Source organism: Polyodon spathula, chromosome 4, assembly GCF_017654505.1.
Source record: "Polyodon spathula isolate WHYD16114869_AA chromosome 4, ASM1765450v1, whole genome shotgun sequence".
Lineage (NCBI taxonomy): Eukaryota > Metazoa > Chordata > Actinopteri > Acipenseriformes > Polyodontidae > Polyodon > Polyodon spathula.
In genome coordinates, this window is record NC_054537.1 from 74458118 (window position 1) to 74475036 (window position 16919).

The 16919-nt window shown below is 38.2% G+C and overlaps 1 pseudogene; it reads left to right on the top strand.

Moving 5' to 3' along the window:
* LOC121313970 overlaps positions 1-16919 on the top strand; it is a 122906-nt pseudogene that overhangs the window by 94499 nt on the left and 11488 nt on the right.

Below are 16919 nucleotides of genomic sequence, written 5' to 3' on the forward strand. Positions count from 1 at the left end.
ATAGATGTCATCAGAACCTAAGAAGAGGCTGTTACCCTAGCAACCAGTCGCAGCTGTCAGTTAAAATTTGCAGAGTTAACCATTTAAAGTCTCACGGCAGTTTCATTGTTAACTTACTTTCAGCTTAGGTGCCTATTTTTCTTTAAGGAATCCAAACAGCTCTTCCTGAGGGTTTGCTGTCATCACCCTACAGTAAATCATTGTGTTTTACCGTGGTACATCACTGTGTTTTACCAGTGTATATTTGAATAAGCAATCATGCTCAGAGAAAAGCAATAACTGTAATCTACTTGTCTCTGGTTTTCATTCAATTGAAATGATTGTGCGTGGGAAATTAAGTGTTATTTTTAGGGGCCTCACTCCTTTTAAAACAATTAGTTGGTGCTGTGAGAGGTCATTGTTCCCCAGTCTGCCCCTTATGGATGGTCATACTAGATAAGGACAAGAAACAAGTAGAGAGGAGGGACATAAAACAGGTGAAATAACGGTTCAAAAGAGGTACTATTAATTAATACCAGTAAAACCCCAATTTTAGTACGCAGATGCTGGAATCCCTCACAGTGCGGAAGCAGAGGGTTTTGGCCAGAGTGACCAGAGTCTGGGATCTCTTGGATCACAAGTGGTCTGAGTGGTTAGCTCCTTAGATGCTTGCAGCCAGTGTCTCGGGGGACCACCAGAGTGACTCGCTTTGTCATTTAGGAATGCAAATCAGCCTTGCACCCAGACTGTCAGGTATCACGAGAGGGTCCTTTGGACCAGAGAGCCAACCTCACTCAGCACCCCCATCTCTCTGGTCCTGCTGATCCAACCAAAGGCATGGGACCTTCCTTAGCCTCCCCTCGAGAACAACCTGAGTAGGATTTCAGAATTTTCCTCGACCCTTTTCCACTGCGTGTCGAGGAGATCCCTGCATGCAATGATGCATTCCATTTTCTCATCCTCGCGTCTCATCGAGACTCTGCCTGACAGGAGACCTTCCAACCCCCAGAGGGCGAACTGGGGACCATGGATGGAGAGTGCAGCATGGAGCTGTCGCGTCAGTGGAGTTCCTGTGTCACTTCACTGACTCTGACGCCACCCGCCCTTTCTGTAGTCAGTCCAAGTCAGTGTTTCACGTTTACTTTCTTTCTGCTAGACTGCTGCCTTTATTCCTCCTCCTGCAGTCCTGGTTGCATTTTTCCCTCCATCCTACTTATTTATTTTTAACCCTAACCCTTACAATCCCTCACAGCGTGACAGGCCTGTCTTAGGTTGTCAGATCTTTAAATATCTGATCTTATCCGTCATGGGATTGTCCATCACCTACATTCTGCTCACTCTCCCAAAAGTAATGCCCTTACCCTTATATCCGATAACCTTACCCTGCTGTTTAATCTGACACTTTTGGTAACAGAACACAAAGAGAGTGTAAGAATTGACATACTCCTTCCTTGAATAGCTAATCCCAGTAGGTGTTGACAGTACCTATCTCCATGTCAGATCCATCCAGGCAGTTTTCAACTTTTTTCTCTCTTCTTGCTCATAAATGACCTGAAAGTCAGTCCTAATACCCACATTTATTTTAATTTGTTTCTTAATAACCTCAATCTCAGGTAGGTGTGCCAAAATTATATTTAATGCATAGTCATCTATTTTTAATACATTGGGAGGCAGCAGTTCCTTTCCTCATTATACAGTTACACAAACCTCCATTACATCTTGTGATATTCTCTTATACAATACCCACACATGTATTTATTTTGTATAACACACTTTTATTGCTAACCCATTGTTACAAATAACATTAAAGTTCCTACATTAATTTTAGACATGTTCAACGTTACAGTAAATCATTCAAATTTCACATTGTTTAGTTGGTGACAATATTTTTCTATTGTCAGGCATTGGTTCTTGAGCAGGATAGCAGTTTTCAATGGTCCTGTTGTCACAGCATTCAAAAGTTGTTATCCACAGGAACCACTTAATTTTTCCTGAAAAATAAGAACAGATGCGGTATTTATTATTTTGATAACATCTGATTTCACTCCAACTTCACCTGGGAATGCATAATTATCATGATACAGGTTGTCACAGAAAAATAATGTTTGCTGCTTAACCTGTTTCACAATACAGGTTATTCATTCTCAAAATCCCTGTTGAGGAAGAGCGAGTTTTTTCTTAACCACAACACAGCTATCTCTGAGCACATTACCCAGACTCAAAAAAGAAAGTTGAAGTTGCTCTGTATAGACTCACTGAAACCAAGACAGGCTCTCCTGTCCTTGACGATTCAGTACAATTATACATGTAAAACATAAAAAAGACAAAACTTCTTACCTTTTGATTAAAATAAAAATGAAGGCACTGTATATCTATTCTTCCACTGTTATCGTTGCTTGGTGGGAGTGCAGCTCATGTTCAAGTTCCTTAATCTTAGCTCTGCATCTGCTATGGTCAAGCTTTTCTCCTTTATTAGCACACCCTGCACTTAAAGCACAGATGTACTCTCAGTGCACCGTTCATTTACTCTTTCAAAGACTCTTGACAATCAGCCAGAATAACAAATCTTGCTCTTCCTTGTTACAGTACAGTACTTGGTATTATTGCAAAGTAAATGGCAAGTGTTTTGTTCATGCCAGCTTGATGTTTTAACCCCCCTATCATTGCTGATATAGGGAGTTGTAATACTTAAATAAAAATGTACCTTTTTGGAAATATATCTCTTGTTTGGACCTTCACTAATTCCCACACCGCTCACATCTAGACAGTCATGTAAAAAAAGAAAAAGAAAGTTCATGTTTCTTAATAGCAAATATATAGAAATAAAAGTATCTATTATAAAAATAGGGTCCATTAAAAATGTAAATGTGTATATGTCAATAGTGAGAGAATGATTCAGAAATAAAACAGCCACATTAGCCTGTAACAGTGTATTCAGCTAAGCACTGTTCTAACAGAAAATATCTCTATTTTTCTGTATTTGTTGTAGCTTGTAACATATTTTAAAGCTTATATCAGAAAGACACAATGTTCCCCATATTTATCAATGTTGTCCTGAACAACTCTCCATTATTAATTATCACATAACTTTTTAATTCCACTAATTATTTTGTAGAGGCAGTGTGGTCTAGTGGTTAAATTCCAGGGCTTGTAACCAGAAGGTCACCACTTCAAATTCCACCTCTGCCACTGACTGACTCACTCTGTGACCTTGAGCAAGTCACTTAACCTCCTTGTGCTCCATCCTGTGGATGAGATGTTAAATCAATGTCCTTTTGTAAGCGACTCTTCATATAATGCACAGTTCACAGCCAACCTCTGTAAAGCACTTTGTGATGGTGGTCCACTATGAAAGGCGCTATATATATATATATATATATATATATATATATATATATATATATATATATATATATATATATACTAAACAGCTAAGTTTTTTGCTACCTGAAATATGAAATATATGTTTACAATAGTAACAGAGTGGTTCCAAGAAGATTCGGAAGAGGAACAGTTTAATAAAAAAAAGAAACACATTTATCATTCAAAAAGAAGGATTCTTCTCACTATGATTTATTGAGTTTTAATGTCAGAATCAGTGCAATATTACTGTCCCAGGTGAAAGAACACGGTAAAAAAAAAAAAAGCAAAAAGTTTTAAAACTTTGAGTCTGTACAATCCTACTGATATTACTAATCAAATCAGCACACTTGTGTAACTAAAGCTGTGGTTGGGTCAGGGAGGCATTAATATTAACAAACACTAATAGCACTGTCTGCTGGCACAATTTCGCTTTACCATTCTGCAGTGGAAAGAAAACCACATCACATTCAAAATAACGTAAAGGATTATGCAGTACATGAATATCAATGCAAACCTATTCAGAATTTAGGAAATCTGTAATGTTTTTTTTCACGTGGGACTAAGTTTGGCATTTATTAAATGGGAATTAGAGTTATAGTGCACTTTAAATATACTGTTTATGTGTATTGTAAAGGTAAGGTCTGGCATTTAAATATCTACATGTTTTCAAATAAAATACACATTGTTTGCCTTACTGAAACAGTATGTTTGTAACTTGTTTATAGTAATGTTAAGTGGCTTAAGTTATTTCAGTGTGGCTAAAACATGTTAGGTTACTTTAGCCACAGTGACTAACTAAATGAAAGTCTAGGGAACGTAGTGTGGAATTACTTTCTCTGATTTATGACTACAACAGCATATTAAGAAATTACTTGTCAATAGCCAAAATATTCTCAGGTACCACTAACAAGATTCAGAATGACTTAATCTGTTCAGTGCCTCCGGTTCTGCTAGATGCAGAAGTACAGGAAGCCAAGTATGTAGCTGTTTTGGTAGATTAAACAACTGATGTCAGCTGTCTTGTGTTTTCAGGTACATGACTAACAATGGCACTAAAGAACGATTGCTCTGTGAAAATGTGTTGCATTTACCAAAATAAAATTAAAAACAAAAATGCTTTTAAAAATTCCTATTGGGCTTGTATTTTTATTTAGATTCTATTGATTTTCTAGCATTACTATGCAGGACAGCCGCTATAAGATTGTTACCTTTATTAAAGACGTACACGATTACTCAACCGATTAATCAACTAATGCCCATACATTAACCAATCAAAATTTTTAATCGAGTGATATTAGGGCTGCTCCGATTAACAGAATAAATCTAAATGAAAAAGGTATATTTAACTTGTCCTCACTATGCAATGTGTTTGGAATGCAATTAGATCCTAGTAAGTATTAGTAGTTCAATTTTAGGATCCTGTGTACTTACAGACATGCGCTACAGGGGCAAAGATTATTATCATTATAGTAATACTGTTCATGAAGTGTGTTTCTGTGTTTTTTATACAAATCAAAGTTTAAAATCCACTCATTACTGCTTTCTTTGGGAGCACTGTAAGCTCTATTTGTATCAGTCCAAATATTTCTGTTTTCTAATTGATCATTTTTACATAAATAGTGGTACACATTTGTACACCATGTGAAAGGGGACTACAAAAACCAGACACATACTGTAGACTGCCTCCCCTCTTGTGTTGCAGATCCATGCTTCCACCTACAGTGTTTCGACACACAAAGTGATTACATCATGCCAGCCCCAAATAATGCATCACCTCTTTTATCAGGAGGCGCCTGGAATATCTTCCCTGTAACCAAAACAGTTATAACAAATGGACAGAATGCTGCTGTAATATCGTCTATTAAAGTGTCATTAACCTGTTCTTATGAACTGTTAATAAAGTTAACCGTTTTCCCCTTTTCAAAAGTTAAGGCCATTCAAATACAAATATTTCAATTTCTGATGTTTTTAAGTGAAACCCAAGTCAAACTAACAAAAATGTTGGTATATTTTAAAAGGAATTAAAATAAATGAAAATTCCTTTATGAGCAAAAAAGCACAGAGCTGGTTGTTTACTGACTTCCAGCTGGCTGTGCTGGTTGAGATGATCTGGCACTGGCTCAGGTGGTAGTTAAGCAGGCTTGTGAATGAATCCTAGTCAACAATCTCCCTCCTGATCTGTGAGGGTGCTGTATAACAAGAACCTTGTGCCCCATACTGGATTGTTTGGCAGTTCATTCCAGGGTCAGTCTAAAGCCAGCCATCCAGGAAAGTCATTACCCTCAGAAGTCATTACCCTAATGTGGTACGCGGTGTGTCAGTCATGGATTGGAGGATATGTGATTGAACTAACTATCGTAGGGGACAACTAAGGGTATTTCAGGAGATGTGACCATATAATCTATTCCTTTGTTATGGTTACTGAAAAGGACCAGTAAGGAAATGGAAGTAAAATGGGTCATGAGTGTTTAGTGTTTTGTTTGTTTGTCTGTCTAACTTACTGTTTGTTCTTGTTAGATGGCTAATAAGTACTGGGAACTATCGCTACAGCACTACTATTGTTGTCTTTTACCACACCTGTACAAGAGCACGCACCGTCTGGAGGTGGCTGTGTCCGTGTGGAGTGTTACTGTTATTGTATTATTATTTTGGGACTGAACTCTGTGGTTTATTACTGGCGTTGCACATTGCTGTGTAAAGCCAGTATTATTATTTAACAGTGCCAAACCGTATTAGGGAAAATTAAAGAACTGTTTGGACCGTGAAATTTGTTGTCTGTCGTTGTTTGGAGCACCTCATCACCTACACACCAGCGCACTACCAACCACTTTGCCACAAGGCCCATTACAACACTGATTTATTTTGCCAGGTATTCATTTTGCTTCTCTCAAATGATTGTTAAGAAAAATCTCCTTCATGGAACAATTTAATCACATTTGAGAGAAGTCAAACAAGCACACTGGAGAAGACCAGCTTTTCTCTTCCAAATGGGAGTGTGAAGCAATATACAAAATTGTCACAGATGGTGAATTTATCCTTTACCTTTACAAGTGAAATTAAAATTGTTCCTTTTTTTGTTTTTAGAGAACACCTTCAAAGCTTTTAAAGAGAAGTCTGTTTTGTAATTTTTTTTTGTTTTGCCATAAAATTACACATTAGGAAAAACACATTAAATGTTATTCAATGGTTATGTCAAACACGTACGTTGTGTTTTATGTCATCCAATATGTATTATCTACATTTTGGATGTAAATTCATCCTGAGAAACTGAAATAAATGCTTCCTTCATGGTTTCCTAAAAACACCAAATACTTGGAAAATGTCTAAAGGCAAGACACGGACACTGCACAATTGTAATGCATCGGTTTATATAAAGCGTGTCTTCCTTTCTTGTGGAGACATTTTATACTGTTGGTTATTGTCATGGTCCAAATTTAGCTAGCTGCATAAACACATTAAAACAGTTTTTTGGTCAATTTTATAAACTCCTGATTTTGCCACAGAAAAACAATAAATCACACAATATAGAAAGTGTAACAGAACTGTTAAAAGGTAAAGACGGTCAGACTGATTATTTTGCAAAACATGCTTTAGAACAAGTCTTTAGGAAGTAAGCAAAATGACAATAAAAATTATTAAGGCAGGCCATCTTCAAGTTAGTTTTTTTTGTTGTTGTTTGTTGATTGGGTAAAGCTAAGGATGTTCTTATATTAAAATCAGTTTTGTATTATATCAGAGCTGTTTTCAATGCTGATTCTGATCTACAGTATACTCCATTTGAGTAGGTAAGTTTTCTGTTTACAAGGTCAGCTTCAGTTGCTTTTCATTTGTTTTTGTTCCTTAGCAACAAGTCAACATCACAAGCATGATGTTCAGTGTCATCTTAACCTAAATTGCTATATATATATATATATATATATCTATATATATATATATATATATATATATATATCTAGTTTTGGATCTAGTTGTACTAATGGTACTGAAGTATGCTTTCAAAAGGTGTGTAGCAAGCTAATTTCCTGAATAATCCAACAAACACTTTGATAACAAAGAGAAGCTTGTATAACTAATTAAAGAATGGAGCAGGACACACGGGCTTCCACATAATTAATTCTAGTGGGGTGCAAGTGGTCTGGTAATGTGGTTTTGTATTGCATAATAATTTCTCTAAGCCTCATTTACATTAACTAAAATCAATAAAATCAAACCATGTGCCTCCATTAGGATTGGTGAGGGTGGGGGTGGGGGGGTTCTGTTTGTAATTTTATTTAAGTATAGATGTTCAGAAATCATATCCTGTGAAGGAGTAAATTACAAAAAAAATGATAATAAATCAAAAAAGAAAAATTGTCCAGTGGAGCTCATACCCAAACGGCAATGCACAGTGGTAACCCTAGCTTCCATATTGACTGTGAGTTATTAAATTCAGACAAACAAACGTCAAATACAGAGTAAAAGGATTTAATCTAATTAGTAATAAGGTACCTTACTGGTCCGGCTTTCTTTGCACTCCTGGTTGTTTGAATGTGTGAGTTGAATGTGTGGTCTTTCTCCCCCTGTAGTCTGCGCATTGAACAAACAAGTTATTTCTCGCCAGAGGAAAAAAAAAAAAGGTCCTGCCCAAGAATCTCTGGACAGCCAGCTTGTTATCCTTTTGATCAGCTTAGTGTGCTTTCCTGTAGCTTTCAAAAACATAATATCAACACTCTATTGAGTGAGACAGTTAAGGTACGGCGAAGGAAAATACTGTGGTAGTGTGTTCCACCCCTGTGTGTATTTTGTGTTAAGTGTTGAGTGTGGTATGTTAATGTTGGTGTGTAGGTATTGGCGCATGGGATATAAATGGGTCTGTGTAGCACGAGTGATTTAAAATATATAGTTGTATTTGGGCAAGGGACTTCACGTGCATTTTAAGTATATTTTTTAAGTAAAAATATGTGACCATGGCGTTGCACAAATTAGTTCACATGCTGGAATTCAAGTGAGTAATTAATTAGTAATTGAATCCTGGCACAACAGTATTTATAGATGCACATTTAACTCACTAGGGGTTGGTTGTTCAGTGAGTGGAGAACGGGAGAGAGAATGAGAGTAAAACAAAGTAAAATAAATAAATAAATAAATAAAATAAAGAATAACAATTGTTATTTTGTGCAGTACTTGTCTGTTTTGACTCAACATTTTTGTTTGTCTGTTTAATTTGGCCAATGTGCCGTTTTCTTTTACAAAGTGTTTTTGTTGTCTGTTTAAACTTTTTATTTGCAATAAACACACTACTGCAGCGTCTCAGTTTCAGTACTGCTTCTCTGCGTGTGAACTTCTTTCTGGACTGACATCACCCTACAGCCAGCCTGTTCACACTAGCACATAGATTTTTTTGTTTGTTTTGTTTTCTCACAATTTATTATTTAAGATGTGTAAAATAAATTACTAACAATTAATTAAGACTGGGTCATTTTATATGCATGGGATGTAACCTGGCTGTTTTGGCTTGATAAACACCATATCGTACCATTGTCATAAGGTAGGGACAGCTAAAAGAATAGCCACTAAAACACACCAAAAAAAAACATTCCACAATCCGTGACATGTCTTAAAGGTTTTGACACCCAATTATGGTGCTTGACAGAGTGATTTATATATTTAATATTTATTTTTAATAAAGTACACTTAAATAATTACTGTTCCCTAGCATTGCAAAAAACAGGCTTCAAATTGTAAATTCTGTATTATGTGTTGATTTTTTGTTACCGTTAGACTTTTATCATTATCATTTAATTGCATAATCTATACCAGTATGGTGTTGCCAGGTATTACATTCTTGCTTTCTTCCGTGGAGCGCTTTTACACTTAGGAGCACGAATCAAGCACTTAACGTTGTTATATAGAATATAAATGACTTTGCCATGTGACACTAGGAATTTGGTGAACAAATATGCAAATGAAAGTAAAAAGTCTGCGCTCAACTTTTAGTTTCAATAGGACTTTTTCTTGATTTTATCAAATTTAAAGTAAGTGTTGAACATTTTTTTTTTTTTGCAAATTAAAGAATTGAAACCTGCTTTTAATTAACATTAAAGGCTGTACTATTTACAAAGGGCTATTCAACTGTAATACAAAATGCTATTGCTCCTGTCCTAACTGACTGATGGAATATCTGATCTCACCTCTTTCATACCATTGCTATCAACCAAGTACAACAAGCCAAAAGTTTCTGAACATTGTTTTTTTAATGATAAATGTAATTGAATACTTTTTTAAAAAATCACTAAACCAATCAGATGCATGTACGATCAGACACAGTACAGTGTTAATACCACTGCTGTAAATTACAGTCAATTTCCTGTTCAAAACAACATAATCACAAAATTGTCACAACCATGCAACACAGCTATAGACAAACATTTTGCATCACCCAATAGAATTAACAAATGTTGCTTTAAAATGTCAAATTAAACCTGCTGAAAAATGTTACGTTAACATATTGAATTACATACCACTTTGTAGTTTTCCTTACACAAAAAACTGACAAATTGTTCATAAGGTTGTTTTTTTTTTTTTTTTTTTAAATTATATCGCAATCCTCAAAATCTCGGTGATGCAACACTTTTGACCATAGCTGTATGTTAATTGTAATTGAAACAATGAAAAACTTTTAAATTATTATTATTATTATTTTTATTATTATTATTATTATTATTATTATTATTATTATTATTATTATTATTATTATTATTATTATTGCCATGTCAAATTTACAAAGAGACTCAAAGTCACATGGTCAGTAGATGTACACAGACTTCATTGAAAAGTTAGCCTGCAGCAGTGTTCTGCTTTTTTTGGCAGAAAGCTTTGCCCTGTGAATTTCAAAACACTGCACAGGCCAACAGAGCAGCAGATTATCTGCACTGGGTCTAACTTCACTAGGCTCATCCTAATTGAATCATCTGCTGAACTTCAGAAGAAGCAGGTGCAACACTGGGTGGTAAAGGGACTGGTATGAGTGACTTGGATACTACTGTATATGACAAAACCTGAATGCTTGTAGCTGGGATCTCTTGATGTTTGGAAAAGGCCTCAGAAGCTGATAGCTTGTCGGTTCCTATGGACACCAGAAAAACAGGGTCACAGCCTTTTAAAATGAGTTTGTGATCGCAAGTTGCATTTATCTGATTTCCCCTCTTAATCAACTGAATTTTCCTTTTTGTCACGTTGAGTATGGCATGATGTGACAAAGGAGTGTATCAGACACTTAGAACTGCAAGACATCAGCAATTCTGTCTGTTTTCCTCACTAAGGGCATGAACTGAGAGCTAGGACTTTACACATGCACTACCCACCAATATAGTTGAGCGATTTTACTTCATCTATTACCTCACCATTTACTTTACCTATCAAGTACAATCAGCCACTGTGCTTTTTCAAATAACTGATTTTATATTGTATTTCTGGATGGCAAGTAAAAATGACCATTATTTTGTAGTGAACCTGGAGGCAGAAGGTCACCAGTTCAAATCCCACCTCTATCACTGACTAACCCACTGTCTATCAAGCTCCATTTTCTGAGAATGAACTTAGCAGAGAGTGAGCTCAACTTACACAAGCCATTACAGTTGGTGAGACACAGTGAATATATTAAAAATATTATTATTATTATTATTATTATTATTATTATTATTATTATTATTATTATTATTATTATTATTATTAACTGTAAAGTGTGTTTCTATTATAGCTTTTGAGACATCTAACTTTTTAATAACTGGTTGGATTGATTTGTAACTTTGTGTACCTGTTGACATTTTATATAGACACAAAACATAAAACAATGCATAATAATACAAACAAAAATAGAGGTGTAGAAAGAACCCATTACTCATACTCCGAAACCAATACTCATATAAATACTCGTACTCTGATGATGTCATTGGAAGTGGGCAAGGCTAAAATTGGACGTGCTGTTAAAATCTGTGGACCAGATTTTCATTTGGAAATTAACTGGATAGTGTTTTAATATTTATTTAACAATGCTTTTTATCATTTTGAAGTCCCTATGTGTCTGTGGAAGGGGGGTGGGCAATTCAGACACAGGAGACAGACAAGTGGATTTGGCAACACCGCACAGGTGCCCAGTTTTATTTTGGGGTGCTCTTTTTCTTTTAGCCAGCAGAGGGCACTGTTGTTCCGTGGTCTGTTTACCAACGATGGTAAACAGAACCACGGGAATACCAAGCAATGGTACACAATACCGGCGCACTTGCAGGTGCTTCAAAACAATAATTCAAAACAGAAGGCACAAAGAAACAGGGAAAATAAAACAGTAACAAAACTACAAAGAAAAGGTGCTGCACTTGACAGCTATATCCCGGTCGCCGCTACCCGTGCGACCCAGATCACCGACCTACACTGCCGGCTAACTAACCTGCTCCGTTACAATACTCCGGGGTCTGCCCAAGGGTTCCCCGCTCTCACTGTCTTGCTGTGAAACTCTGTTTCTTTTTCTCCCGGCTGATTCTCGTTCCTGGACCAGAGCTTCCGTACTCTCGGCACATCTAAATGGGCAGACCTGAGGAAACAGCAGAGCGTTAACTTACAGGGCTAACAATCTCCCCCAAGACTCGCCTCTCAGCCATTCAGAGAGGGGGAAAGTCCACACACCCACTTTCCCACCTCCCCGTGTCACTGCCATGACTCACAGGCAGTTGTTGGATGACTGCCGCCCTCTTCCTGCAGCACTGTGAACACGCCAGCTCAGCACAGATCTCCCCCTGCTACAGTGTCATTTTAATTCTTGTTGCATAATATGTATTAGCAAACTATGACCACTCAGACCAGATTGCAGATTGCTGGTTTTGCCTTTAACCCAGGGGAGCCAAAGCAACACTCCTTCCAGAAGCCCTAGCAAAGACATCCAGGATGCAAACCTGCACTCCCCTGACAGTATGACTCACCCTGCACACCACGCAGCCGTGCTTTTACCAGGTGAGCCACTCAGGGACCCCTGGTGGAACATATTGTGGTGACACAGGGTCTACCCTGTTTATTTCTTTTATTTAAAAAACAGAACGAAGGGACAGACTAAGGGAGTACAGATACAAACGGAATATCTGCTTTTTATTCCTTCTAAACAGTTGGTCTTTATGGGCTAAGACCATGCCAAAATGACAACCCCTTTTTCTCTTTCTGTCAAAATCCTATACTCCACACCCGTTTCTTTTGCTAATTTGGTCACTCGCTATCACTGATTAACTGTCGCTCCCAACTCACAACCCACACACACCCTGACTCGCTCCCATTCTTATACCACCCAGCTGGTACTTCCCCCTCCCCTTTCAACCTGCTCTCCTCCAATCACTGCAGCACATCACTCTCCCTGCCTTCCTAACCTAGCCCTCCCTGGCATGGTCTCAGCCCGAACAATACATGCACCTGCTCAAAGACAAACACAACATAAAGTGTCTCTTCAGGGCGAACTCAGTAGTTCCCCAGGATGCTACCCTAACTCTAACCCTAACCTAACGCTAGAAGGTAGCTGGGGTGGAGAAGGTCGAGCAGAAGTGTTTGATGTGGCCTGGTGGTCCTCCTTCCAGGGCATGGTTAGGCTGGTTCTCCTCTACCATTTTGGCTTGGGTTAAAGCGAGTTCCAGAGACCTTAACTGTTCCACACTTTGCTGTATTCTACTACTGCTCTCAATTATATCTTCTATATCTTGTACTTCATTTTACTCCTAAAGGTAACTGTATTCACATTTTTTGTAATTGCTGTTATTTGAAATTGTTCTTATCCATTTATTTTATTGTATGAAATTTACTCTTATAACCAAATATTTAAGTCGTAAGTGCTGTCACACGTAATTATTTACTGTATTTTTTTATTTTTATTTAAAAACAACTGGAAAACTTATTTCTTAAGAGTGTGCAGTAAAAAATAACTGTTTTACAAATTACATTTTTTTCCTTACAATAGGTCCCAACTGTTGAAGAGCCCCTAGCATGTGTGAGGAAGGTGACTGTGTTGATAAAAACTTGCTGATCCCAGGTTTCCTTGGCACTAAGCTCTCAAATGTCTGAGCCTCTGCTTCGAAAGAAAGTGTTGCTTAATTGCTCTGGCAAGCATGTCGCCCAGAAGTTTTGTAAGCAACTTGATGGCAATAATGATCCTATCAATCAAAATTCCCCTGGCAGTATACCAGCTTCATCAAGCTGCTGTGTATAGTTGTCAAGAAAATTTCTTTGATGTAATTACAATTTGTAATTATATTTTGTCATTGGGTATGCAAGGATGGGTGAGACCACAATAAGATCTTACGCACTGTGCAGGAGAGATTTCAGCACCCTGGAAAGGGAGTCCCTAGAACTAAATACCATATTAAGAGTCACATGTATGTCTGTGGACAACACAAATCTAATAGTACAGTAAATGTTCTTTACTGTTCAGAAAGCCTCCTCACTTCCATACATACACTGGTTAGTGAAATGAATGCAGAAGTAATATTGTCAGTATTTACAGTACATAGTGAAAGACAGCAAGACAGTTAATTTCTTTTGATATTTGAATATTGTATAATATTGCACACCAGGTACCAAGAAACCATGTTATTATTTATTTATATATTTATTTATTTATTGGCAGGCGCCTTTGTCCAGGAAGACTTATAATTGTTACAAAATATCACTGTACCAAGTATCACATTATAACATATTACATTACAGACTATCCTAATACAGATAAGAGCAGTTATGAAAGTACAATAAATCAAATGCAAGCAAGAGCAAAATAAAGAATACAGTAAATTATGAGTAAGAACGAGTTTGACTAAGGGCAGTTAAAACTTATAGTAAATATTTGTTTATATGAGCAAAGTCCAAGAGCAGTAAGTATGATAAATGGATGAGAATGATTTCAAATAAGAGCAATTACAAAAAAATGTAAAATCAAATACAAGAAGCTGTCACAATTTGTAATAATTAAAAAAAAAAAGTTTTACATTGTTAATGTGTAATTGTAGTACCTACTTTTAGCAAACAATATGAAACTGCAATGGCAAGCCCTTTTCTAAGTGTTACATTTCAAAATGTGTCATACTAGAATGAATTATTGAAATGACTGTTGCGTAATGAATTAGACCTGACCACGGTTCTGCTGCCATTTTGAATATCTTAATGAGGTAGAGTAAACAAACTACTGTACAGCGCTTCCCTATTGCTTGTATGCGTTAAGTGTCACTGTAGTATTCGATATTTTAAGTATATTTTTCAGTTGTAGATTAGTTTATTTCGTTAAACACACAATCCTCAATATGCTGAAATGACTGAGGCGAAAAATAAAATAAAAAATGTGCATTAAATCACCACAATTAATAAGAAGCGCTTCTGCCCGTTCAGATCAGCTAATGAGATACAACACAGCTAACTTTGAAAAAAAAAGCCTAAATACAATAAGATATGTATAGGATTTACATATATGTGTATGATGGATACATAACATATTCTGCATTTACCTTTTGATAATAATTGAATAAAAATCATAAATACTGATGAACCTGTGGATATAAGTTTTAATATAATCATGTGTGAATGAAGTAGTCTTCTTCTTAGCGTGTGCTGTTCTTGCGCAGCCAAGCAACTGCTGAATCAACAGCTGTGTGTAAAACACGGAGTCCACCTGGGAAACCTGTCAGCAGGCAGTCCTCCACAACGTGAAGCATTGTCTGTTTCTGCCCACATGAGCAGAGTGGGCTGTCTACGAGGCCCCAGTCATAAAGACACGCTGCACACCGACCGTAACCAGTACGATAGCGATTGAGTAAAGAACAATCTTGGCGTGTTAGGTCGAAGCCAGGCGGGCGGTCTGTTGGGTCAGCAATTGGTTGCGAGTGTCACTCTGGAACCACTCCTCTTGCCACTGGGTTGTTGATGACCAATCAGAGTCAGGAAGTGACAGCCAGACTGGACGTCTAGATTCCAGACGCACCTTTGGTGGATGGAGGATAAAGTCATGCAATGGTAGTGCCAGGTTATCCTGGATCTTGTTGACGATTTTGACCACTGCTTCGTTGCATCGAATGTGTGGAGGTGTAATGTTGCTCGTACAGTAGTCACTGGACCGGAGTTGAGAGAAAAGTGCCGGAGATGGTCCGCATTGTAGAGTTCAGCTGAGTGTCAATTTTCTTTGCATGCAAACTACGACACCAGACTGGCGCACAGTACTCAGCTGTTGAGTAGCACAGAGCAAGGGCTGTGGACTGGAGGACTGGCGTTCGTGCTCCCCATGATATGCCGGCCAACATACTCAACAAGTTGTTTCGTGCGCGGACTTTCGCGGATGTCTTTATCAGGTGGCTGTGGACTGGAGGACTGGTGTTTGTGCTCCCCATGATATGCCGGCCAACATACTCAACAAGTTGTTTCTTGCGCAGACTTTCGCGGCTGTCTTTATCAGGTGGTCGTGAAATGTCAGTGAACGATCCAGGGTAACACCGAGGTAAATTGGGCTGTGATCGCACTTAAGCTGTTTACCATCTAGGACTACATTCAGTTCCCATGAAGCACTTGCATTGTGCAGATGAAAAACTGCTGAGACAGTTTTTGTGATGCTTGGTTGGAGTCGCCACTTTTTGCAGTAGTCGGATAAGATTGCCATATCGATGTTGAGACGCTCTTCGAGTTCTTCGAAAGCTTGGGCTTGAGTGGCACAGCAGATGTCGTCCGCATACATGAACTTGCTGGATCTTGTACGAGGAAGGTCCAAGACATACACATTGAAGAGAGTGGGTGCGAGAACAGCTCCTTGTGAGAGACCGTTCTGCTGAATCCGCCACCTGCTCACTTCTTCACCCATGTGTACTCGTATCCTCCGGTCTCGCAGCAGGAACTCCACGGCATCTGGAACCTAAGCTGGCAAGGATTTTGCCAGCTTTAACAAGAGGCCTGTGTGCCAGACAGTGTCGTACGCTGCACTTAAATCCAGGAAAACGACGCCGGTTTTAAACTTCCGCTGGAAGCCATTTTCGATGAAGGTAGCTACAGCCAAGACTTGATCACATGTACTTCTTCCTGCTCTGAAACCTGCTTGTTCAATTGGTAGCTACAGCCAAGACTTGATCACATGTACTTCTTCCTGCTCTGAAACCTGCTTGTTCAATTGGGAGGATCCGCTCAACATTTGGGGTGATGCGTTTAAGGCTCACCCGCTCCAAGACCTTGTAGCATACTGAAAGTAATGATATAGGTCTGTAACTTGCTGCGACGCGAGGGTCCTTACCCGGTTTCAGGATACCGATGACTTTTGAGCATTGCCAAACTCGTGGCATGTGGTGCTCTGACAGGACACGTATTAGAAACCCAGCCAGCAATGATCTTACCCGTGGGGGGATGTTGTCATAGCCCATGGCGGTTCCAGATTTTATTCTGTTCAGAGCTTCTGCCAATTCAGCAGGTGGACTGGATTAACTGTGACATGACCACTATTCCTTCGGTGGAGTTGGCGCCACTCGTCTCTTACACGCCTCTTCCATTGTTTCTCGAGAGGTGCTTTGCCAACCTCTATCAGGTGAGTGGCCACCTGGTTTGCC